Here is a 26,737-nt window from a genome sequence, read left to right on the forward strand (position 1 = left end):
GGGATACGCGCAAATCTGGAGCTTGCTGTGTGAGGGCATCATATGAAAGACCTGGGCTTCTGAGCATCAGATTTCAGTGTGGTGATGCCCCATCTTTCTAGCCTGGATGGAGACGGTAGAGAGTGAGGCATCAAAAGTCTTCAAGGACTTGAGCGTCTGTCTCTAGGTCTCAACCAAACCAGGTGTCTGGTCCGGGACTGGGGAAACCCACAGCAGCAGAGGGGTGACGCCTGCCTGGAGCACAGGCCTCTTCCCAAGATGGGCAGGAGGGAGGGCACCAAGCTGTGCCCAAGTATGGCTATCTTCTCACCACTGCTCTTGGCACTGCAGGGGGAGGTTGGAGAGATGGGGACAGGTTGGGGGGTGATTATGGGCAAACAGAGTGGAAGATGAAGCTCTTCAGACGGCAAATGAGTTTGATAGAAATGCGATGGGCAGAGGCTGTGATGAGAATGGCGATGCTGGGCAAAGGTGAGCTGATTCTGAAACAGGCCTGGCTGGAAAGGCTGCAGTGGGTCAGCTTCGCCCCTTGCTCTCAGGGGCTGGCCAGGCTGCAGGGGCCAGTGTACACACCCCCAAACCCACCCGGAACCAGGGAGGAAGAGGAACAGAGGGGAGGTAGTGGGCCCTTTGGATTAACAAGATCCCACAGGAGTGGTGGGGTGAAGTTAAAGCATGAGGGACTGTGGTCAGACTTGCAGAAGAAATTCTCGGTCAGCATAAGGAACAACGTGGGAAGTCTAGAGTCCTAAAGCCAAGCATCGGCCTCTCTCAGAGGAGCTGGTCCCGGCTCTGCCTCAAGGCAGCAAGCAAAGCTACCTTCGCTCAGAGTGCTCAGTTGTGGGAGACCCCTCACCAGGAGCAAGTCTATGTCCCCTAAGGGCTGGATTGTCCCTCCACATCCACAGGCCTTAGTGCATCTATGAAATGGGAATCACAGTGCCCACCCTGCCAGGCCACTCATTCGTGAGGCTCCAAATGAGACAGAGTGTGGGTCAATCTCCATTTCCCAGCTGGGCCACCATCCCTGAGGGCAGAGTAGAGACAAGCCCTTCTCTGGCCCAGCAGCTTAGACAGCATTTGCTGGAGGAACAGTTGGTCACCTCCTCACACCACCCTAGATTCTGCACCCCCTTTCCTCCCTGACTTCCCCACCCTCTGCTCCTTTGTCCCTACTGCTCTTTCCAAAGCAGGCTGGCCAAGCTGGGACAGGGCGCCCTCACCACACACAGGCATGGGCCAACCCTCTACCTTCACCGGGCCTCAGTTTCCCTGTCTGCACAATGGCTATGCTGACCCAGAGGTTCTTATAGATCCTCCAGGGACCAATGGCTGGGGGCAGAGAGCAGTGGTCCTGGATTCTGCCTCCGTCTTCAAGGGCTATTCCTACCCAGGATACTGCCCAGCTCTTCTTCCAGCCGAGATCCTGCTCGGCCCTCTGGAGGCGAGAGAAGAAGATAGAGGAGGAACAGGAGTTACCTCCAGCACAATAACTAATAACCAGGCTGACAGATTGAATTATACCTTTTCCAGTTTCTTACCCTATTGATCAGGGAGCACACGTGTGAGCAGGCTGTGCCCCCAGCGCGTGGGGTTCCAGAGGCTCCAAGGCATGCGCTGAGTCAGGCAGCTTAGCAGAGGGATGACGTGCTGGCAGCCCGGGTTCTCCCCACAGGAACTGAGCTGCCCCAGCTGCCCCAGCTCCTGCCCAAGGGGCCCAGAGCATGGGCTTGCAGCTTGGAGTGAGAAAAGGATGGGCCTGAGTGTGGTGAGAAGGGAGGCGGGATGGGGGCTGGCTGGGTCCCTTGGGAATGACATGGCAGAAAACTCCCTTCCACGGGTTCTCAAGGAGGGGCCAGACTGTCCAGGCTCCTAGATAATGCCACGGGGACCCCAGTCTGAGAGAAAAAAAACCCTAGCCCTGCTCTGGGGCCCCATCTGAAGAGACCAAGCATGATCCGGTCCTCACCTCTACCTCTCAAGCCCCCACCCTCTCCATCCTTTCTTTCCGGCCTTCCCTGACCCTCCTTAACTCCCCTCACAGCCAGGCCTCAAGGTCAAGGACCATCTCCCCTGGCCAATGTTTCCCTGAATGTCCCAGCCTGAGCATCTTCACTCCACAGGTGGCTGCTGAGTAAAAGGAGGCCAGCCACCCTCTCCATGGCCTAAAAAACAACGCCTTTAACCCCTTCGAAAGATGGATGTTTCCATATTTCAAGAGTTTTTCAGTCCACGAAATGACTTCTGAGCATCCTGTGCACGTACACACACAGCAAGGATGTGTGCCAATACATCCACACCAGTGACAGCCACAGTATTTCAACAGCCACCCCCTACATGGGACACACACACTCAGTTTGAAAAAAGATGAGCATCCCAGCAGGCCCTGAGCCTGGAGGTTCTGGGACAAGCTGAAGCCCCTGCAGGCAGGCAGTCGCTGCCTCCCCATACCTGGCAGGCAGGAACTGGCCTCTGTGGGAAGCTGAGGGTGGCTGGGGTCCCCTGCTCCATCTGACAGCCCTGTCTCATCTCCAGAAGCATCCCATCCTGAGGCGAAAGCTGCTGCAGGGGCATTAGAAAGTCCCTTCTTTATACCTAGTTTAAATCAAATCAATTCTCTATGCTTTTCGCTCAACAGACTTTTCTTGGGCAGGCACTGAAGACCCCAGGGTCATGCCCTGGGAAAAAGAAGGAAAAATTTGCTGAGTCTCGTGAGAACTGTGTCCCAGGGGCAATAAGAAGGAAGCGGCTTTGGGGTCTCCCAGGGGTACAGGTAGGGGAAGGCTTCCAGTGTCCCTGGGTGACTTAAACCACGGCGATTCCCCATGATCTAGTTTCCCCAGCTGAACAGGAACTCCCCCTCCCTCCCTCTGCCCGCAGGGAAGGCCTCCCGGAGCTCACTGGGTGTGGCGAGGCTCCCACCCTGGACTTGGGGCCTGTGCCAGGCACCAAGTTAACTGAGCTGAGTCCCTACTCTGGGCTCTCTCTTGAAACAGCAGGAAGCCTTTTCACTGTTTCTCTGTCCACCTTCTCTCAGAAACCCCTTCCCACCCTTGAGGCATCCTACCCAGACCCCAGACCCTGCATATGGCCTGAACTTCCATCCCTAGGGATCCTTCCTCTGTGTCAGGCATTCTCTGCATAGGGTTGCTATTCCAAGGCCAACAGCTCCAGACAGGCCTCCCCAAACCACTCCTCCCCTCACCCCCCAGACCCCAGGGGCTGGAGGGTCCAGTGGGGGACGGGAGAGCTTCTGCCACCCTCTATGCCATCAGCAGAGAGTAGCAAAACTGACCTACGAGCCCTGGGGCCAGGCCGGGGAAAACGGTGAGGTCAGAACATGAGGTCACCTGGACAGGGAGGCTCAGCAAGGGACCAGGAGGGGCGAACATCTGGGGCAGGACTGAGGCAGGCCTTGGCCTTCAGACCACAGTCTGAGTTTGCAACACTAAGCTGCTGGAGAAGGTGGGGAGATGCCACGGAGCTTTCCCTGGGAGACTGACCCAGATTTTTCTCCCTCTCTCTCAGCCACACAGGAACACCGGGTATGACTGTGCGTGTGTGTGTGTGTGTGTGTGTGTGTGTGTGTGTGTATGCGTGTATATTTTATTCTCAGCCTTAGCAGGCAGAGGGGTGGGAAGGGAGGAAGCTTGCTGAAAGCTCTGGGAAATGAGAGAGAAATCCTCCCCAAATCCCTTGTTCTGTCACTAATAGCTAAAATATGCTCTTGACAACAAGGTGAAAGGCCTTGAATACTCGGGCCTGACCTTGCTACCGGGAGCTGGAGCCCCAGGCCTGGCTGTTAGGGGAGAGCCCCGAGCCTGAGTGGTCAGGGCTGGGCCTTGACCCCACCCTCTGGCCTTCCCGATCTCCCCTTTCTGGGCAGTGTCCCACGGGTCCCTCTCAGGGTGCCCTGGGAGGCAGTGAGTTCCCCATCAGGGGGGCTGCACAAGTGGCAGGGGAGGGAATCTACCTGTCACAATCCCTCGACAGGCACTCAGAGATGGCCGAGGAGGGGGCGAGTACAAAAAAGGAGCTGAACAGCCCCTCCCAGCCTGAGCTGTCCCCTTGATGCCCAGGGCCACCCACAATGCCTGTCCCCAGGGAAACAGACCTCAGTACTTAGGGGAGGGCCTTGTAGGGGACAGGGCAGAGCTGGGCCCAGACCTGGAGGCAGGAGATTTGGTCACTTTCTGGCTCAAATGAGAGGAAGAGAGTGTGTCCTGTGGGGTTGCCGGCCATGGCCGGGGGCTCGGGTGCACACATATGGGCAGAATTGTATTCCTAGGGCCACACACATTCAGACATGTGGCTACACAGGGTCACACACATGACATACAGATACCTGTATGTACAAACAGGAGCAGGGCTGTACACGTGAGTGTGAGCTGGTATACACGTGGACACACAGTGGACAGTATTTGGTTCCCCTCTGGGCTTTCTGGGCCCCACAGGCATGTGAGAAAAATTTTCCCCAGAGATGGGCTATTAGGGGCTCAAGCTAAATCCTTGAAAACCTTCCTGCGGTAAGACCCCAGAGGGAGGCCTCCCCTCTGCCACATTCCAGGCTCCTTGCCTGACCTCTGCCTCTTTGGGCCCTGCACCACCTCCGCTCCAGCCAGGCCTTCTCTGTGCCACGCAGGGCAGCCACCTTGGCTCTACCCTGGACCCTAAGAGCGGGTGGGCCTTGGCCTTGCCCAGGACCTCAACATTCTGCTGAAGGGCAAGAGGAACCCGATGCTCACCCAATGCTCCTGGGAGACCCTGAGCATGGCCCTGCCACTGTCGGGCCTCAGTGTCCCTTCAGCCCAATAGGACTGACCCCAGTGGAGGGGTTGCTGGAGGGCTGGAGGTGTGGCATAGGTGGATGCAGCCATGGTCATGGGTGACCTCCAGGCCAGCCGCACCCCATAGCATCTGGTTCCTGAGCCCAAGGCAGTCTCCCAGCATGGTCAGGGTATCATTTGTCCTCACACAGCCCTCCACAGCTAGCTCAGTCCCCATGCTGTGGTACACTGCCATCCACGGACGCTGACCAGCCCACTCCCCAGCCTACACCAGGCAGGACAGGAAAAAGGCTGAGCTTCCCTGACATGTGTGCTGGGTCTGTGACCATCTGCAGAAGCCCTGGCCTCCGTCCTCCGCCTCTGCAGTGCACCTCTCCAGCATCTGCAGGACAGACAGGGTGCACACAGCCTTCCAACAGCTCCCTCAGCTGCCCCTACCCTGTCTCCACAACCAGGCCCACCGGGGTATGTTGTAATTGCCTTTTCCTGAGTCTGACCTGCTCTCTCAGACTCAGAGCCTTTGCACAGGCTGTTCCTGTGCTGGGATGACTGTTCTTGTCAGCCTGAAAACACTTCCCTCTGCCGAATGAATCAGTTCAGATGTTTCTGCCCCGGTGCAGCCTTGCTCCCCCATTCTGCTCCTACCCAAATGATGCTCTGGTACCGCTTCCATGGGGCATGTTTTACCCTGCACGGGTCGGAGTGGCTACGCTCTTGTCCCGCCTGGGCAGTGGGCTCCCTCGGGGCATGGCCAGGACCTTCGTCTCAGCATGCTTAGAGCCCCCCTGAGGGCCTGGCGCCAAGTGCCCGGCATCCAGTAAGTGCTGAGTGAATGAAAGAATGAATGCTATGAACACGTGGACATCTTTGCCTCGTGCCAGCATAAGCTGAGACACAGCTTCGAACATCTCCTTCGAGGGGGCAGATGCGCTTTAGAATCCTGTAGTCAGATGCTAGCCCCTCATTCAGCAGACACCACCAGCTGGCCATACAGTATATGAAACCCCTGTCTTCAGAGAGTGCATGGTGCTCCTGGGAGGACCAGGGAGCCCTGGGAGGGGAATTATCTGTGTGAGGTAGAGCTCAGAAGAGCATCCTTTTGTCACCGCTACCCGCATTTGCCAACTCTGAGCACCTGCTGCAGGGCCAAGGACCACATAGCTCCTGCCTGCTGCTGAGCTCAGGAAGAAGAGATGCAAGTGGAGAAAATGACGATACGCTAAAGCTGGAGGCAGAAGAGGATGGCTTGGGAGCCACATACCCTGGTTCATGCAGCCCACCACTTAGCAGCTCTGTGATCTTGGGCAGCTAGCTTAACTTCCCTGCATCTCAGTTTTCCTCACCTGGGAAATGGGGATGATATGCGTATTTATTCAATAGGGTTGTTAGGAGGATCAAATGCTTATAAGACGCTTTTAATGGTGCCTGGCACAGAATAAGCACCCAAGGAATAAGAATACCCACAATTATCATTAGTTCTAAGCAGTCATGGACTAGGCATGCAGCAAACAGGCAGCGTGGCAGCAAAGGAGAAGTCCAGGGCTGAGAAAATCAACCTCTCCAGAGGATGGTTGGCTTGGCTTCTTTCTCTGCTCAAAGAATCAAAGGACCTAAAGAGATCTAGGCCCTGAGGGGAGGGAAGAGAGAAAGACTGCAGTGGCTGGACAAGCAGGTTCCCAGCGGTCTGGGAGTGCTCATCTTAGCCCTTCTGCTCAGAACGTACATGGATGAGAGGAAGCATGCCAGGACCTGCGGGCAGGGGTACTTGCTTTTCTGAGAAGGCCAGCACCAGCAAGGGGGTGCAGATCTGAATGTGGCAGGGCTGGCAGGGCGGGGTGGGAGCAGACATCCTTCCGACTGGAGAAGGGTAGAGGATGGAGGAGCTGCTCTCCCCTCTCTAGCTATGTGGGAACACTGCTATGGAGGCTCTCTGGGATGTGGGGGACCTCGGGCTGATGACTGCGGACTTTCCCAGGGGTATAGAGGCCACCGTTTAATCCAAGCCATCCTGCCAGAACAAGGAGGGGCGAAGGGCCATGGGGTGAAGGAGACAACCCAGCAGTGAGCTCTCTGAGGATGAGGGGTGCTCTAGCAGGCTGTGCTCAAGGAGAACAAGTGCCTGGGGAGGAGGGGAGAGCTGTCCACTTTCCTCTCCACCTTTCCCTTCTCCTTCACCCTACCTCAGGCCACCCTCCCCACTCCCCCCACGAGCCATGTCCGTGTGACATTAACAGGCTGACATTAATAAGCCAGAGCTCCCCCACTCATCTTCCAGATCGAGCCTCAGCCATGGAAGAATTGCTAATTACAGCCACAATGAGGAAATATCAATGATGGACATCAATATTATTGCCTCCTGCTTCCCTGCCTGTTGATCTGAAAAGAGCCCTGAGGCTGTCTCTCCAGGACAATGCTAAATGATGACAGAGGAGAGGCGAGCTCCATGTGGAGGACTGGGACCTGTTTCCTCTTAACAGGGGTCCCTCCCAAGGGCCTGGGCTGAGGCTGAGGGCACAGGAAGGAGGAACTAGGGATATTGCTTGAAGCCCCGGTTCACTGAGTGACTTTCAGGCATGCCTTTTTGCCTCTCTGATCAGTTTCCCTCATCTGCCAAATGGGTACAATAATTCCGGTCCTGCCTATCTTGTGCAATGTGGAGGGGTGAATGAAGCACAAAAGCTAAGCTTTAGAAGGGTGACCCTCAGGGCAAATGCAGGGGCTTTGTAGGCAGAGGAGACAAGTCAGATAGCTGAAGGGCTTGAGGGCACTGACAAGGGGACAGACATGTCCTAGCTCAATCAACTTTCAGAAGCAAACATGCTCCCCCAGCCCCCCATCCAGCACTAAAGCCAGAGAGAAGACAGGCAAAACGTGACTCAAATATGCAGCCCATCAGCTGCCACCTCTAAGTCCCCAAACATGTGAGGACTTCAAGGCTTTCTCCGCAAAGCCACAACCCTGAGTGGCACACCAGTCACAGGCTGGACTCAAACACAGAACAGAACTTCACTCACCAAGAAGGTCTTATAGGCTGCCTGGCCAGAAACAGAGGACAGGGCACAGTGGAGAAGCACCTTCAGAGACAACCCAGGTGGCCTTGTGAAGGGCAGTGTCCATACCAGGGTGTGCCACACACTCGGGCATGTCAGCAGGCATACTCAGAACACATACACATGGCCAAGTTCATAAATGCATGTGCAGAGGCCAGATAAACAGGCAAATACACACGCACATGTGTATGCACAGAGTGTCTTGGGCCCAAAGCCAAGGTTCTTCCTAGTCCATGGAAACCTCTCCCTGTTGAGAAGGAAATAAAAAGCCCCATGTGGCCTTCCAGGCACATGTAGCCTCTCAAACTGTGGCCAAGCCAAGCAGCAGTGATTAGGTGGCTGGAAAGTGAAGCCCAGCATGGCCTGAATATTTCACGGGAGATTTTGCTTCACAGAAAATCCCTTCTCTGCCTCGGTGCATGTCAGGGTATAATTACCCATTAGGTAGCGGAGCAGAAACCTAGGAAGATGTGCGTGCAGCTCCGAGTCTGGGCCCCTTGCTCTGCCTCTGCCCATAGGCCTGGTCCAGGCTGGTGGGGCCCATCCCACCTCTTATCTGCCCCCGAGGGAGGGAAAATTGGATGCTATTTGGGACATGGAGTGTCTGGTTCAGGGTCACCTCTGTCCTGGGTCTCAGACTTTGCCTCTAGCTAAAAGCCCCCTGCCTTTTTGCCCCCCACCCCCATCCTGCTCTCTCTGCTGGGGTTTATCTTACGCCCTCATCTTGCCCCTTCTCCTCGCCAGCCCGTCAAACCATTTGCAATTCCCTGAACAAACAACAGAGAAGACAGAAAGAAAAAAGAGAGAAGAGAGAAGACGGAGAAAAAGAGAGAAGGTACGCACTGGGGGAAGGGAGAGAGGGCATCTCAACTGGTCTCTGGAGCATCCCTGTCCCTCCTCTATCTCGGCCCAAGCTCACCCATCAGGGTGGAGAAAGGGGAGGGGGCTTCACACCTCCTTGCTTTGGCTTCCTACTGGCATCACTCTCCCTCGCCACGTCTGCCCTAGAAAATGTCCATGCAGCCTAAATTCAGCTCAGGTGGTATCTCCTCCAGGAAGCCCTCCAGGACCCCTCCAAGGGCAGGAGCTTTCTCTGGTTCCTCCATTCCTCTGCGTTGCTCTCCATCAATGTTCTGTAATCAAGAGCTGAAAACTTAGAGGCCCACAGGGGCCAGAGAGGAAATGGCTGTGAGGGACAGGGTGTAGGTAACGAATGGGGAGGGAACGGGACTTGGGAAGGGGCACATGCCCTGCCTAAGGCCTCACCCCCGAGGCACTTTCTGGCCCAGTGATTCCACTCCTGGGATAAACCCAAGAGACTGGAAAGCATGTTCCCATAAAGATGGTCACACAAATGTTCATAGTGGCAGTATTCATAATTGCCAAAACGGGGAAACATCTAAATGATCATGAATGAATGGATAAACAAAATATGGAAGATCCACAGAATGGAGCATTATGGAGCCATAAAAAGGAACAACATACTGACACATGCGACCACATGGATGGACTTTGAAAATATGTTATATGAAAGCAGCTAGTCACCAAATGCCACCTCTAGTATGATGCCATTTATACGACATGTCCAGAATAGGCAAATCCATAGAGACAGAAAGTAGATTAGTGGTTGCCAGGGCCTGAGGGATGGAGCGAGGGGGAGGAACTGCTAATGGGTACAGGGTTTCCTTTTGGGGTAAGGAAAATGCTCTGGAATTAGACAGTGATGATGGTTGCATAATCTTGTGAATATACTAAAAAAAGACTGAATTGTACACTTTAAAACGGTGAGTTTTATGGTATATGAATTATATCTCAATGAGAAAAAATAAATTGTTTAAAATGGAACAAAACCTATCCATAAGCCACATCCTGGGCTGGGGCCTCCAATCTTCAACCTCTGGGTTAGACATCTGTCTCCCCCGCAAGAATGGAAAGTTGGCCCCACCTGAAGCCCCTCAGTGGTCCCCAGAACTGGCACCCCAAGGGCAGGCACTTGAGCCACAACAGTGACCACAGCAGCACCTGAACCCAAGCCACATTTCGTGCTTTGCAAAACCTCCTTCAGTTGGCTCTGGTCCAGAGTCACAGCCATGTCTCAGGCAAGGCCACTGAGGTCCAGGTCCAGGGTCGGCTGAACTGTCACATGGCAAGCTGGAGCCAGACCTGAGGAGTCAGACTTCCCAACTTGGTGTAGGACGACCCAGGGCAGCTGGTGGCCATTCTTTGGGGGGCAGAGGAAGGTGGACACAAAAGCACAGACAGCTCTGCTGCTGCTTCTTGTCTCAACCTCCCCCCTCCCCCTGCCCCCCTGAGACTCCCCAGGCCTCAGACTCAAGTCCACTTGCTGGATCTGGCCTCAATCCCCTGGGGCCCTAAAGGCATCTGTCACTGTGGTGAGGCCCCTGCCCACTACTCCATCCTCCACACCGCCCCCCCCCTCCCCAGGGAGCCCACAGTCACTTCCCACAATCCCTAGGCATGGCCAGTACCACGACCCATACATCTAGCTCCTCGGAAGCCCAGAGCGGCTTGATTGGACCCTGTGGGTTGGCCTGGGGCAAAAGCTGAGCCTTTGGTGCAGAATGGCTTTCCGGTAGAATGACGGACCATTCCAGGACTGAGAAGTGCTAAAACTGGGACAGTCCTGAGCAAAATGGCCTCCGTGCCCGAGAGGGCTCATCACTTTCCCCTGCCCTGGTAGGAACCACAGAGGGAGGGGGCTCCTTTCCTCAGAGGCTTTTCTCCTCTTCCTCTCGTGCTCATCTTCCCTTTGTTTGGCCATCCTCCCTCCCAGAACCTTCCATCAGTAGAAAGGAATCCTCTCTTTCAGGTTCCCCTTCAGGTCCCTCAAGGACGGCAGGTTTCTAGCCCTCAACCTGTGAGCCCCCGTGTTTGAGTTGTCCTGAGGGCCACCAGGTAGACAGGCCAAGCAGGGTGGGGTGAGACCCTTTACTCCTCCCCCCTATAAATTGTCAGCTCCTGGAGGCCAGGAAGCTATTTTATGTTTGGTTCAGAGACGTGCCTCCGGGTCTAGAAGACAAGGCGCCTCAGGCCTGTTCCTAGGCACCCAAGCTCAGTCCCTCCCCTCCTGTAAGTCTGACTTCACAGCTACCCCCAGCCCCCGTCCCATGGGCTCCCTCCCCAGCCAAGCCCTTGAGCACCTTAGGGAGGGCGTGCCAGTGAGAATGAGGGAAGAACTGGAGGTGTGCCTGACTGCAGGTTACCCAGGACTTGGGCCCACCTGGAGCTGATAGGGTGTCTGGGTGCCTCAGGGTCTGTCTGCCAGTAACTGGGGGCAAAGCCAGGGTTGGCTGGCAGAGGAGGGGAGGAGAGGGGAAGAAAGAAGAGAGGAGAAAAGGGGCAAGATAGGGAGGAATAGAGAAGAAGAGGGAGGTGCTTCTCTTGGCCCTAGGGTTACAGAAAGGCTAAGTCAGAGTCCGGCACCGTGATGCAGCAGCTGGGCAGCTGATTTTACATTTAGATACAAATATCCCCCAAAGACACCAATCAGTCCCCCCTGAGCAGAGAGAAGTAAAGAGGGAAGGAAGCCCTTCCTAGTCCTGTTCATACTTGAAACATCAGCCTGGCCAGACAGTGAACGCCAACCCTGGTCATACAAGGAGCCCTGACCCTCCTGACACGCCAAGCCCTGACCCCAGTCACTCCTGAACCTCAACCTGCCTCACACACTGAGGTCCAACCCCTGGATACATACTGAGCCCTGAGCCTTGAGTCTCAACCTTCCTCACAGAAGGAGCTGTGACTGTGGTCACATACGGATCCCCAAATTTCCTCACAAGCAGAGCCCCAATCCTCCTCACAAACCCAAGCCCCAGCCCTCCTCACAAAGGGAGCCAGGAATCTCCTCTCTTAGAGGTCCAGACCCTTGTCACATACCTTAGTCACCCCCTGACCTTAGCCACACACTGAACTTTGACTCTTTTCACACCCGAGCCCCGACCCTCCTCACACAAGGAGCTGTGACCCTGACCACGCATGGAGCCCCGACCTTGGTCACACAAGGAGCTTGACCCATCTCACACACGCAGCCCCTCTCCTCCTCACAATCTGAGCCCAGATCCTCCCCCAACAGGGAGTCTGGGTCCTCCTCACAGAAGGAGTGGGAACCCTCTTTACACACAGATACCCAAACTTCCTCACACGCAAAGCCCTGATCTTGGTCACACACGGAACTGCTATCCTGGTCACAAAAGGAGCCCTAACTCTTTTCACACCCAAGCCCCACCTTCATTGTAAATGGAGTCTGGACCCTCCTCACACAGGGACTTCAGACACTGGTCTCACACAGAGTCCTCACCTTGGTCACATTTTGAGCCCTGACCCTCCTCACCGTGGAGCCCCAACCCTGGTCACAAACTGAGCTCCGACCTTCGCCACACAAGGAGGTCGACCCTCCTCATACAGGAAGCTGGGATCCTCCTCACACAGGAAGCCCCAACGCTCATCACAAACTGAGCCCGGACCCTCCTCACACAGGGAGTCTGGACCCTCCTCACAGGAGCTGGAACCCTCGTTACGCACAGATACCCAGTCTTACACTCGAAGCCCCGACCCTCCTCACGTAACGGAGCTGTGACCCTCGTCACAAAGGGAGCCTTGAGTCTCTTCAACCCGAGCCCCACCCTCATTACAAATTGAGCCTGAACCCTTCTCATACAGGGAGTCCTGAACCTCATCACACACTGAGCCCAGACTCTCCTCACACAGAGTTCCCACTGTCCTCACACAAGGACCTGTGACCCTTGCCACACATGGTGCCCCTCCCCAAACTGAGCTCTGACCTTTGTCACAAAAAGGAGCTCGACCCTTCTCCCACACAGAGCCTCGACCCTCATCACAAACTGAGCCTGGATCCTCCTCACAGAAAGAGTGGGAACCCTTGCACACAGATACCTAAACTTCCCCACACGCAAAGCCCCAATCCTGGTCACACACAAGCTGCAACCCTGGTCACAAACAGAGCTCTAACTCTTCACACAGAGCCCCGACCCTCCTCACATACCGAGCTGCGACTCTCATCACAAACGGAGCCCTGACTCTCTTCACACCCGAGCCCCACCCTCATTACAAATTGAGCCTGGACCCTCCTCATGGACTCTGGTCTCACATGGAATTCTCATCTTGGCCATATGCTCCATACACAGAATCCCCATTCTCCTCACACAATGAGCTGTGACCCTGACCACACATGGAGCCTCGACGTTGGTCACAAAATGAGCTTCGACCTTTGTGACACAAAGAGCTCGACCCTCCTCACACACTGAGCTTCCACTCTCCTCACATAGGGCACGGCAATCCTGGCCACACGTGGAGCCCTAACCTTGGTCACGAATTGAGCTCCAACCCTCCTCACTCACAGAGTCCAGACCCTTCTCACAGAAACAGCTGAGACCCTGGTCAAACATTGAGCCCTGACCTTGCTGGGTAGACTGGTCCTCAAAGATAGAGAGAAGGTTCCAGAGGCATCAGCCTCTCTCCTCCCCCTACTCTTAGGCCTGAGTGACAGGTCCGGTGTTTGGGTGTCTGAGACAAATCCCAGCTCTGAGTGACCGCTGGGAGCTGGTACCCAAGGTGGCCCATGGTGGCTGATTTCCCAACCTTCTCAAGACCAAGACTGAGCAGGTGACAAGCTCTTTGGTGTCCTAGCCTCTTCAGCCCTAGGCTTCTACAGTGAAGCTGCCATGCCCTTCCCTTCCCCTCTCCCCAGCTCTGCAGGAAAAAGCTATGAATTGCTGGGTACTTGTCCCCTCTGCTTCCCCTCCTCCCCTCTCCTGGCCTTCCCCCACCCAGATATGCACCAGGCCCCCATTCAGTGTCCTCAGCTGGTTGTCAGCTAATCCCTGCAGAGGTGTTAACTGATAATTAAGATGTTAGCTGTAAACTTAATGTGTGATTCCCTGCCAGGAGTATTTTGGTTTTAACAGGTTCCTCTTGGAAATGGGAAAACCTTCATGACCCAGCCAAATGGCAGACGGGGCTGCTGAGTGTGGTGGGGAGGTATTTTGTGCCTGGAGCCCTTCCAGCCTTCCCGAAACCCAGCCCCTCCCACCTCCCCTGTCACTGGGGTGGACAGAACACAGGCATGGGAGCTGAGAGAGCCTCTCAATCTCACTCTACCTCTACGAGTTGATGCCACTGAACACGTGATAAAACCTCTCTGATCTTCAGTTTCCTTGGCTGCAAGCAGGTGTACAGAACACCAACCCTGCAGAACTGTGACAGCTCATAGGAGGCCCTCAACACTTTAGAGCTCCCATCATCCCCAACTTCCTTCTACTCCTCCTGATTTCTCACACTCTACCCAATTGCCAAATCGATCTATTCTCTGGACTTCCTAAATCTCTCCCTTAGGCAAAGATCAATGGAATCAAACAGCAAGGCCTGGACAGACATGAGATTACGGCGACATTTGGCAGATGATAGGAATGGAGCTTCAGAACAGGGGGAAAAGGACAGCTCGCTCAATAAACAGTGTCCAAGCAACTGGCTAGTCATTCGGGAAAGAAGCGCTTAGATCTCTATCCTCAAACACACACGTAAAAATATTCAGGATGAATTAGAGATTTAAATATTTTTAAATATCATAAAGAACTAGCAAACAACATAAGAAAATATTTTCAAAACTTTCCAGTGGGTAAGCCCAGAAACTCTTAAGGAAAAGGGTGAGAGACTTGACCGAGGACAATTTCAAATTTCTAAAGGGTTAAAAAAAAAAAACCTCCATAAATTTAAATGACAACCCCTCCCCCAAACTGTGAAAAAAAATATCTGCAACATATGACAGGTACAGGGTTAAATCCCTTACCTTCTTGTAAATCAGTTTGCTCTTACAAGTCAATAAGATGCATTTCACACACTCTCCCCCAATCACTGAAACCAAGGTCGCCTGTGACCTCCCCATGGTTAATGCATGATCAATGCTCAGTCTGCGTCTTACTTGACCTCGTGCTTGAAACATGTCTTGCCCTTGGCTTCCAGGATAGCATACCTGGCTCTCCGCCACCTCACTTGTTGCACCTTCTCAGTCACCTTTTCAGTTCCTCCTCAGTTCCCTAACTTCTAGCCAAAGGAGGCCCCAGGACTGGGTCTTTGGTCTTTCTTCTCTTTTCAACCTATTCTTACTCGCTTGATGCTCACATCCAATCTCACAGCTTTAAATACTATCTTTTTTCTTTTTTCTTTTTTTTTTTGTCTTTTTGCCTTTTCTAGGGCCGCTCCCACGGCATATGGAGGTTCCCAGGCTAGGGGTTGAATCGGAGCTCCGGCCTATGCCAGAGCCACAGCAACGCGCGACCCAAACCGCTTCTGCAACCTACACCACAGCTCACGGCAACGCCAGATCGTTAACCCACTGAACAAGGGCAGAGATCAAACCTGCAACCTCATGGTTCCTAGTCGGATTTGTTAACCACTGCACCACGACGGGAACTCCTAAATACTATCTTTATGCTGATGACCCCATATTTGTTTCTCCAGCTCAAACCAGCCCCTGAACTCCATCCTGATACATCTATTTCTACTTGGATGTCTACTGGCATCTCATACTTCACAGGCCCACAGTGAGGTCCTGCTCATAGGTGTGCCACCTGGGCAGGTGCATCAGGTCCCACAGTCAGAAGGATCCCAGGCTTTATTTAATTCTCCATTGTAACCACTTTGAAATTATATATACATGTGTGTTTTTTAAAAAAAGGGCCACCCACTTTCATTTAACTCTGGGCCCCATATTTTATGTAGCCAGTCCTGTCCACAGCTGAGCTCCTCTCCCCCCTACACGAAACCCACTCTTTCCACTTCTCTGCCCCATCTCTGTTGATGACAGCCGCATCCTTCTAACTACTTAAACCAAAACCTTTGGCATCTTTGTTATGGACTGAATGTTTGGGTTTCCCAAAATTCGTACATTGAAGCCCCACCTCTCAATGTGATGGTATTTGGAGGTGGGAACTTTGAAGGCAATGAGGTTAGGTGAGGTCATGAAGGTCGGGCCCTCATAATAGGATGCGTGATCTTAGAAGAAGAAGGAGAGATACCAGAGCTTGGGCTTTCTGTGTGTGCACAAAGAAGAGGTCACGTGAGCACACAGTGAGATGGTAGTTATCTGCACACCAAGCAGAGGGCCCTCGCCAAGAACTGAGTCTGCCAGCACCTTGATCTTGGACGTCCCAGTCTAAGGAAATGTGAGAAATAAATGTGTGTTGTTTAAGCTACCCAGCCTATGGTATTTGGTTATGGCAGCCCAAAATGACTAAGACAGTAATCTTTGGCTCTCTCTCTCTCTCTCCCTCTTTCTCTCTCTCTCTCTCTCTCTCACACACACACACACTCACACTCACACACACACACACACACACACACACACACACACACACACACACACACTCCCTCATCTGATCTGCCAGCGATCCTATTGGCTCTACCATTAACATGCACCCAGGATCTGTCCACCGCCCCCACCCCCCCATCAAGGCTCCCTGGTCCAAGCCCCCACCTTCTCTCCCCTGAATCACTATAGTAGATTTACTAACTGATCTCCCTGCTTCCATTCTGGCCCCCTTCCCAGTCGCTAGAGTGATCTGGTTAAAATCAGACTCAGAACATGTCATATCACTCTTCAGAACTTTCCACGGCTCCTCACTTTCCCTGCTTCATTCTGAGTAAAAGCCCAGGACCTAGAGTGACCCTGTGGGGTCTGGCTTTTGATCCCTCTCTCATCACATGTTCCACTCTCTCCTTCCCTCACCCTGTTCCAGCCACATTAGCTTTCTTAGGGCCCTGAACAGGCCAGCCCCGCTCCTGACGCAGGGTCCCAGACATCCATGTGACTCATTCTTCCCCTTCCCACAGGCCTTTGCTTCACTGCCACCTCCCAGGGAGGCTGTCCTGAATACCACATCCAAGTCATTCAGCACTTCCCATCCCCTCCCTGCTTTGTTTTTCTCTCCTGAGCATTTAACACTCACACACCCATCATATTTCATTTATTTATCTATTTTGCCTTGGCTTCCTCTCTTTCACTAGAGCTTAAGTTCCACGGAGCAGGTTTTTCTTTTTCTTTTTGTCAGTTTTCTTTACTGTTAGGTTCCTAACCAAAACAGTCCCCAATACCTAGTAGGTACTCAATCAATGCTTACTGAACAAATGGACAGATGACTAGAAAAATGAGCTGAGGATGGGACAGACATAGGCGATTCACCTATAAGTTGAAATGGCCAAGCCGTGTACACAAATATGCTCCAGCGCATTGGTGATCAAAGAAATGTCAAATACATCCATTTTCCCTATCAGATTGGAAGGGATTTAAATGATTGATAATGCCCGTGGTTGGCAAGGGTGAGCGGACAAGGCCTCTTGTACACGGTAAGTTGGCCCGAGTTTCTGGAGGTTGCTTTGGCCTATAGATCAAACCCTGACATGGGCATGCCCTTTGACCCAGGCAGTCCACTTCTGGAAACATTCCCAAAGGACCCACAACACAAGCGCACACAGATGTGTGAAGTGGGAGTTTCCCTGAGTGAGGTTTATAGATAGCCAAACACCAGAAACAAACTAAATGGCCACCCACAGGATTAATCATGGAGAACATAATTGAAAGACCATCCATACAGTGGACATCAAAGGACAGGGAAGAGCGCTAGAATGATCTAGGCAAGGTATTAAATGAAAAGTCAGGTGACTCAGCAGTATAACTAATTTTCCCTTTTAAAATATGTTGACAAGTACATAGAAAAAATCTGGAAGGATATGGTGTATGGTCCTAGTTAACACTGGTTAGCCCGGGCAAGAAAGAGATCATCGGAAAGGCTTGAAGTGCATGCTTCAAACATGTCCATGTTATTAGATAGATAGATAGATAGATAGACATATAGAGACTGTATTACCTTAATAGTCAGGAAAATGACTCCACGTAAAGAGAAAACACTTCCTTGTCTCCCCAGTGTTGAAGGATACAGAAATAGGACATTCCGAGCCCTCGTTAACTGGCCCTGCCTCATCCCTTGTTACCCCTCTGCCCCCACCCCTGCGGCACTCTCTGATTTCCAAGCTCAGGAAACAATTTTCTATTCCTGGTTCCTCTCACAGCTCCACACCTGTCTCACAGCTCTGTTCACGGGCACAAAGGCCCAGCCGACCCCGCCCAGTGACCTCCTAAGCTGGGATTCTGCTATTAGAGAGCCCAAGAGGAACACAAGGGCCCCAAGAGCACTCTTAACAGCCAGGACTACTGCCCCAGCCTTCAGCTGGAACCCTGGGTCTCTGCCCCAAGGCTGGCCAGCAGGACCTGAGAGATTAGGAAAGACTCATTGATTGTGGCCTGAGAAGGTTCTGCTGCCCCTGACTCCAGGTCACCCTCCATAGGCACTGGACACAACCCATGGTGGGCCCAGTCAGGAGGACTCCCCAGAAGAAGAGGGGTTTGGGGTTTCAGCTCCTGCTAGGGTTACCAGATTGAATACATAAAATTAAATATCCTATGCAACATTTGGGACACATTTACGCTAAAAAATGATTTGTTATCTTCCTCAAGTTAACGTCTAACCAGACATCCTGTATTTTCCTGGCAAGCCTAGCTCCGACAGCATCCCAGCCCTTGGGGAACTTGTCCCCAAGCAGAAAGTCTCCACCTGGGGTGCCCAGGAGCCGCAGAGAAATAGCCTCTCTCAGGCCCAACACAAGGGAATTAAAAGTGAGCAGGGCTCTTCCTGGTGCCAGAAGGAGCAGCTCTGCCCTGGGGGTGTCCTGCAGAGATCGGGGACCTTCCCGAGTAAGAGCCACCACTCACAGAAGCACACACGCCAGGTGAATGAGCACGGCGACTCTGGCAGAGAAAACCTCAGATGCAAAAGTTTGGCAGGTGTGTACCAGAAGGATCCTTAACAAGCCGCAGACAGCAAACAGTTGAAAGCCAAACCTTGGCTGGAGGAATTAGTGTCCCAGGGCTTCTCAGTGTCCCAAAGACAAGGCCTGGTGAGGATGGATTGCTGCTGGGGCGGCCTGCCTCTTGGAGGTTTGGGGACTCCTCCCCAGGAGGCCCTGCTGCAGCTGTGGCCTTCAAATCCTGTGCTGTGCCCCCACCCACCAACCACCAACAATCATTGCCTCTGACAAGAGCTCATTCACCCAGGGCCACTGGTCCTCACTCTTAGAGCCCTCCCACCCAATGCGGAAGCATGAGGCAGGGAGAGCCCACCTTGCTCTCCCCCTACCTGGGTCAGACGGCACAGGGAGGCAAACAGTCAGGCCTCTGGGGGCCCAGAAGGCGGCAGGGGGAGCGGCAGCCTGTCCTTCTCAGCATGCACTGTGGGGGAAGAGCAGGAAGGTTAGTGCAGGCATGTATGGGGCTTCTCCTATGCAGGGTGGGCCCACCTCAGCATGGGTTCCCCAAGGCAGATCCCAGCCCCCTAGTCCAGCGGGTTTGGTGTTGCCTCCCCACCTCAGGGATGGGCCTGTGGCACCAGCCTCCCTCCTGTTCCCCAATCTCCTTGAGTGGCCTCCCAGGTCCGGCATTGAAGGCCCTGTCCAAACCCCTCCCCTCTCATCATCACACACTGTCTTCCATTGGTCAGGCCACTTAGGCAAGTTTTGTTCACACTACACACACACACACACACAGCTCTACCCTGTTCTCTCTGAGGTTCCCTTGGCTCCCCACCAAGCCTGTCCCCTGCCTCCTGGAAATGTCACTTACCTGTCCTCATCCCCTGTATCCTCAATCCAGGATGTCTGGCTTCTGCTCCACCCCTGCCCCCAATGCCCTCAGCAAGGAGCTCCACGTGGCTGGGGCCTCTGGCTGGCCCACCACTCCCTCCCTCCTGGAGGAAGCTCCCGACCCATCCTCTCCTTCTTTTCATCACAACCCTCCATCCTCCTCCTTACACATGCTCACAAGCTGCTGTTTCCATCGTCCCCTCCTTTCTCCTCCCTGGACCATCTCACCCACACCAGTGATTCAGTCATCCTCAGTTTATGCCCCCCAGGGGCCCCCATCACGCCCAGAGGAGAGTTGAGGCCTCTGTCCTCTCTCCCACCCTCTCCTCCCTCACTCAGCTCCAGTCACGCCAGCCACCTGCAGCTCTCTCAGCCTGGCACACCCCCCTCCATGTCTACACGGTCCTGGCTCCTCCCCAGAAAGCCTTCCCTGACCACCATGTGTGGGAACCTCTCCTTACCCATGTCACACTACCCTGATTGGCTGATTTGTCATTTGGGTTTTCCCTGTTTCAGCGATGCCACAGTGAACTTCATTTCCAGTCAGGTTAATCAAGGGGTAATTTACTTGCAGTAAAATTTACCCTTTTTAGATAACAAATAACTGGCACGAATGTGGAGAAAGGTAAAGCTTGCACACTGTTGGGGGGAATGTAAATTGGTGTAGCCTCTGTAGAAAACCATATGGAGGGTCCTCAAAAAATTAAACATAGAACTGCCATATGATTCAGCAAGTCCACTTCTGGGTGTACATCCAAAGGAAATGAAAACACTAACTCAGAAAGATGTATGGACCCCCAGGTTCACTGAAGCCTTATTTACAACAGCCAAGACATGGAAACAACTTAAGTGTCCACCAATGGATGAATGGACAAAGAAGATGTTTTATATATATATATATATATGTGTGTGTGTGTGTATATGTGTGTGTGTGTGTGTGTGTGTGTGTGTGTGTGTATATAATACAGCCATCAAAAGGAAATCTTACCATTTGTGACAACATGGATGGACCTTGAAGGCATTATGCTAAGTGAAATAAGTCAGACAAGGACAAATACGCTATGTGAAATCTAAAATAATGAAAATTAAAAAAATAAACTCACAGGGGGAGTTCCCATCATGGCTCGGTGTTTAATGAATCTGACTAGGAACCATGAGGTTGCAGGTTCGATCCCTGGCCTTGCTCAGTGGGTTAAGGATCTGGCGTTGCCGTGGAGCTGTGGTGTAGGTCCAGACGCAGCTCGGATCTAGAATTGCTGTGGCTGTGGTGTGGGTCGCAAACGTGGGTCGGATCCTGCGTTGCTGTGACTGTGGTGTAGGCCGGCGGCTACAGCTCCAATTGGACCCCTAGTCTGGGAACCTCCACATGCCGTGGGAGCAGCCCTAGAAAAAACAAAAAAAGACAAAAAATAAAATAAAATAAAATAAACTCATAGGAAACAATATCAGACTTTGGTTACCAGAGACAGAGGGGGAACTGAGGAAGGTAGTCAAGAGGTACAACCTTCCACTTAACAAGATAAATAAGTACGAGGAACACAGAGCACAATATGGCGACTATAGCTAACACTGCTGTCTGTTATATAGGAAAGTTATTAAGAGAGTAAGTCCTTAGAGTTCTCATTACAAGGAGATTTTTTTTTCTGTTTTCTTTTTTCTTGTATCTACATGAGATGGTGAATGCTAGGTAGTAATCGCTTCACAATACATGTAAATCGAACCATCATGCTATATGCCTTCAGTGTAGACAGTGGTGTATGTCAATTATTTCTCAAAAAAAAAGAACAAAAATTGCCGTTTAGAACCTTTGCTAGCTGGGTACAGCATGTAACCACTACAGCAATTATGATAGGGAAGCCCCCCAAATCCAAGTATCTCCGCGAGCTGTCTCTTTGCAGTCAACTCCCCCACCCTTTGCCTCTCACAACCACTGATCTGTTTTCTGTCTCTGTAGTTTTGCCTTTTCCAGAATGTCATACAAACAGAATCATCTGTATGTAGCCTTTTGAGTCTGGCTTTGTTCCTTTAGAAAATAATGCATTTGAGATTTACCTGGGTTGTTTCTTGTATCAGAATTCCATTCTTTTTTTTATTATTATTATTATTGCTGAGTAGTATTCAATTGTTTATCCATTCACCAGCTGAAGGACGTTTGGATTTTTTCCAGTGTTGGGTGATTATGAATAAAGCCACCATAAATATTCCCATTCAGGTTTTTGCACAAATAGGCGTTGTTATTTCTCTTGGGTAAATACCGAGCAGTAGGATTGCTGGGTTATATTGTAAGCATATTTTTAACTTTATAAGAAACTGCCGGACTGTTTTCCAAAGTAACTGTACTATTTTGCATTCCCACCAGCAACATATAAGAGCTCCAGTTGCTCTGTATCCTCACCAGCACTTCATATTGTCAATTTTGTAAAAATGTAAGAGACAGGCAGTGGTATCTCACTGTGGCTTGGATTTGCATTTCCCTGCCGACTAATAATGATGAGTGATTTTTTTATGTGCATTTGAAACGATCATCTTGATTTAATTCTTTCTGTTTATCTTCCATTTCCCCCATCACACTTGAGAGCAGGGAGCTTGACATCTACTCCCTCAACATCTAGAACAGTATCTGGTACTGGGTGATGATGATGATGATGATATCATGATAGTTAATAGAGTCATCATCTTGTGCCCAGCACTCTTCTGAGTGCTTTACAAACATTAACTCATTTGATCCTCACACCCAGTGTAAGACAGACAGAGGCTATCAATATCCCCATTTTAAAGAGGAGAAAACAGGCAGGAAGAGTAATTAACCCATGGTGAACAAGGGGCCAAGCAAAGCTTCAATCCCTGGTGTTCCGCAGAGTCTGGTGTCAAAATCAATCCATTCCATGGCCCTTCGCAGCCTCATTTGCTGCAGGAATGAAAACGTGGACGAAAGGCAACTTCCAGCTCTCTCTCTCTCTCCTGGTGAGGGTGCTCTCTTGGTCTTGAGGTTGTCACATCCAGCGTGTCATAGACTGCATGCTTGTGCCCTCGCCAGAATTCTGGGTTGAAACCCACTCCCCAGTGTGATGGTATCTGCAGGTGGGGCTTTGGGGAGGTGATGAGGTCATGAGGAGACGCCCTCATGAACAGGATTAGTGCCCTTATGAAAGAGACGCCAGAGAGCTCTCTCGTCCTTGTGCCATGTGAGCGCACAGCGAGAAGATGGCACCTATGAATCAGAATGCAGGCCCTCACCAGACCCTGAATCTGCCAATGCCCTGATCTTAGACTTCCAACCTCCAGACTAAAAATTAAACTCCTGTTTACAAGCCATGCAGTCTCTGCTCTTTTGTTATAGCAGCCAAACAGACGAAGACACAGTGGTTTCTGGATGCCACATTTTGGATTTTCTCCCTCCAATGCTGAACTCATGACCCTGCTTTTCCTCCGGAAAAATTCCATTTGTGTTGGTATTGCCAGCGACCAATGGGGATAAGAGAGGAGGAGCTGAGTCAAACCTGGAACCTGGTGGGTGGAGGGCCTGGGCCTGCCTTGGGGTTTATTCATTCACAAGGACTCTCCCTCAGAGCATTTCCCAGCAGTGCCTCCCACACACACAAGGCCTCCCCAGGTGGAGAGAATGAACAGGAAGTCATGGCCTTTGCAATTCTGAAACGCTTGCTCCAAGAGCATTCCATAAAACCCCTTGTACAGATGTGCTTACAGCTCACTGAATGTCTGGGCACATTCTCTCAATGCCCTTCCCCTACAAAACATCCCCACGTTTCTTCAGCCCCTTTGCAGGACATTAAGGCCACATGAGAAATTCTGGCTGTGCACAAAAGTCCTGTGTGTCACTGCTGGGCCAATGCATTTAGGAGCCAGGATGTGACTCTACCATTTTCTCTTCTTCGCTACAGTGGCTGAAGGGGGCCACAAATTCCAGAAGGGGCAGCTACAGCATGGAGGAGCTTCTGTCACTCTGGGTCCCTGCGTGACTCAATGGATCAGAGTCTGCCACCCTCCCCACGTCCCACTTGGACATGTAATGTGAATTCATAGGGTAAAAGAAGAAAGGAGGGAGCCTTGTCACATTCAATCACGGAGCGTTCAGAGAGCACTTGTTAGTGCAGCACCTCACTAGCTACCTCCATCCCCTCCAGCCACATGGGGCCATGTGGTTTCATGTGGTTTGAGACCATGTTTGGATGACGTTCTGGGTGAGAGAACAAAGCTCCATTTGGGAGCCCCTAAATAAATAGGATTTCACTGGGGAATGGAACAATCTCGGTCCCCAAGTAGAAGGCTTCCCTATTCACAGGGAAAGGGGGACGTTCCAGGCCCTTCAGCAGGATCCATTAACAGGACCATCCCCACCTAGACAGGGGGAGGTATGAGCCAAGGCCGCTGGTAGCAGCTTCATGACAGTTGGAGCCTTGGCCTCCATTCAAGGGCTTGAACTTGACTTTGGAACAAAGGCTGGGGGATCTTTAGAGCTTTATCCCTGACTCGGGTCTCGCACCAGCTCTCGGAAAGGTCGCAGGACCCCCAACGGGTCTGTCCTGAATGGACAATTTGGGGTTGGGCAGGGGGGAGGAAAACTCCAATGGGGCCTTGGAGCCACAAATGACAACGTGCTGCAAGCTTAATTGTAGGTTTATATTTTGAACTTAATGGCACTTTGCTTCAGCAATTATCACCTCAGATGTGTGCTCCAGTGGGAAAACACAAGGAATGAGGCAAAGAGGCAGCCCCTCGACCTGAGGAGAAAGCACTTAGTTTATACAAAGGCCCATGTGACTTCTCACCTTTTCCAGAAATAAGGTTTGGCTGCAGGAAAATACACCACCTCCTGCCACCCACCCACTTCCAACAAATGGGTGCAACGCAGCTTCTTTGAGACCATTAAAAAGACCTTCCCTGTGAATGAGCACTGGGTGCCGGTATCAATACTTGTCTATGGGCATCCAAAGATTTTGAACTTGGGCCAGGGTAGCTGGAAACTGCAGCACTGTGTGGCACCTTGCATGGGTACTGGGGTGTGCTGGGGATGGGGGATTAGGTCAGAGGCAGGGGTGGGATTATCTAAAGTGAAGAAGCCTCTGAGGCAAAGGAAGGCTTGGTAGGACCTGAAGACACGGGGACCAGGGCTTCCAAAAGAGCCGTCTCAAAGAATCCTCTCTGGGAGGCTTTGGGGTTGGGGACCTGCAGTTGGGGGTAGCTGTTCCCTGGGAAGGACTGAAGCAAGTTTTGCCATCTTTTGGGTTAGGAATAAAAGGGTGTGACTGATACGGTATAACTGAAAACAAAATCCTAGAAAGAAACAGGCAGTACCTTCTCCATTCTTTACCACAGAGTGTATTTACTTGGGGGTTTATTCTGAGGATGAGAAATCCATAATAAGCTTGGTGGTTTGGGTACGTTTTTTGGCACAGGAGAAAATTTAAATTGGATGGAGACCTGAAATTTTTTAACCTGGTTTGTACTCCTTGCCCCCAGCCTCGTAAGTACAGGATTTGCTTAGATAGGCTACGGGTAAGGAATGGTGCCCAGAATTTGCTGGGCTTTCTGCTTTTGTTTCCTATGGGCAAGTTTCCTGACCAATGATGCTGAGAATTACTCATCCTGGGGTCAGGGATCCAGCAACGGCTTGTGGCTGGAGTGGAGCTTTGGCTGGGCTGGGGTCAGCTTGGACCCCGGGCTCAAAAATACACTTGAGCATCCCCACTCAGGGAGAAAGGGGTTTTAGACTTGGATGTTATGGTCTGGTACCCAGAGGACCAGGCAATGCTGGGATGAATGCACTGGCTCGTGGAAAATGCCTGACTAGAGCTGCGTGGGGGAGGATTCCCCGAGCGCAACATGAATCGTTTTCCCCTGAATGGTTTTCACTGACTGACTGGGCTTTAATTCACTGTCTGCCAAGGGGTTGGGGGCTGAAAACAGAGGACAAAGATTCAAAGGCAAATGCTGGAAGAAGTTCCTGTGGGGAATTGAGGAAGAGCTGGCCTAGGAGAGAGACGACGGCAGGTGGAGGGAGGATGGAGAGGGATCGGAGCGGGTCAAGGGGCACAGATTTTTGTCATCTCATCAGTCACTGTAGGCAGCATCTCTGAGAGTTCAGTCCTCCTCGACCTAAGCACTTCTCACATGCTAACAATTCAATGCCCACCAGCACCCTGGGAGGTGGGTACTGTCACTGCGTTTTCAGGATGGGGAAACTGAGGCACAGAGAGGGGAAGTCACTTGCCTTGGAAGGCTGCATTTCAAACGCACAGTCAGGCCCAGCCCTCATCCTAAGAGTCCCTGATGAAACAGGGGTGGTCAGGTTAGAAATGAATGAAAGGCATTCCTCAATGCCACTGGCAGGAATTCTATGTGTGAGTGGTCTGATCTAAGCTGTCCCCAAACTCCCCTTTCTGTCACTCACTAGTTCTGTGACCTCAAGCAAGTTACTTACACTGCGTCTGGTTCCTTATCTGTAAAATGTACTTCACATGGTGGTGGAGATTATGGAGCCATGTGCATGTGTGTGTGCAAGTGCGTGTGTGTGTGTGTGTTTAGCTTTGTAGTACTTGGTAGAGAAGAGAAACTCCACAAAAAGTAGACACGCCCCCACCATGGAGCCACAGCACAAAGGTGCCAATCTCCAGAACTTCCAAGCATGCACGTGGGCGTGGACGTATGTCTGCGTGTATGTGTTCAGATGTACACATGTCCCTGCCAGGGTGAGCACTTATGTGCACATGCAGGTTTTTCCCTCTCGAGTCCTGTCCCTACCTCAGGCAGGTTGTGGCACTAGCCATTCAGTCCCCAGCCAAACACCCAGACGTCATTCTAGGGTCCTTTCTTTCCCTTTCTCATGCTCATAGCCTCACCCTGGTCAGCCAATTCCTGACTGTGTCTCAAATTCATCTTCTCCCCAGTTCCCCCTCATTCCCACCCCAGCTGGCTTGCAAACCCCACCTCCATCCACCCTCTACACAGTGGCAACCAGCATGACCCTTCCCTGTCACAAATGCAACCCACTCTCATGCCACTTCAAGCCCTTCCAGGAAGCCTGGCTGGGCAAGACATGAAACTCAGAAGCCCTAAGGAGACGTCAGACAGATTTGACTGAATAAAGATCTAAAGCTTCTATATGGCCAAAGATACCATAAACAATGTTAAAAAGACAAATGGCAGGCT

At 52.0% G+C, this 26,737-nt stretch overlaps 1 protein-coding gene across 8 annotated transcripts in view; it reads right to left on the minus strand.

Moving 5' to 3' along the window:
* The window catches only part of LINGO1 (leucine rich repeat and Ig domain containing 1), a 205,573-nt gene that overhangs the window by 46,686 nt on the left and 132,150 nt on the right, over positions 1-26,737 (minus strand). For 5 of the 8 annotated variants that reach the window (XM_021099021.2, XM_084966978.1, XM_005666134.4 and 2 more), the window contains one exon: positions 19,066-19,157. The exons of the other annotated variants lie outside the window; for them this stretch is intronic. The gene's annotated coding sequence lies outside the window, so the exon portion shown is untranslated. The remainder of the gene's footprint in view (positions 1-19,065; positions 19,158-26,737) is intronic. 8 annotated transcript variants of the gene reach the window in all.

This window comes from Sus scrofa, chromosome 7, assembly GCF_054392235.1.
Source record: "Sus scrofa isolate SSC_HxYL_T2T_F1_AM1 chromosome 7, Sscrofa_HxYL_maternal_Yorkshire_Landrace_v2.0, whole genome shotgun sequence".
Classification (NCBI taxonomy): Eukaryota; Metazoa; Chordata; class Mammalia; order Artiodactyla; family Suidae; genus Sus; species Sus scrofa.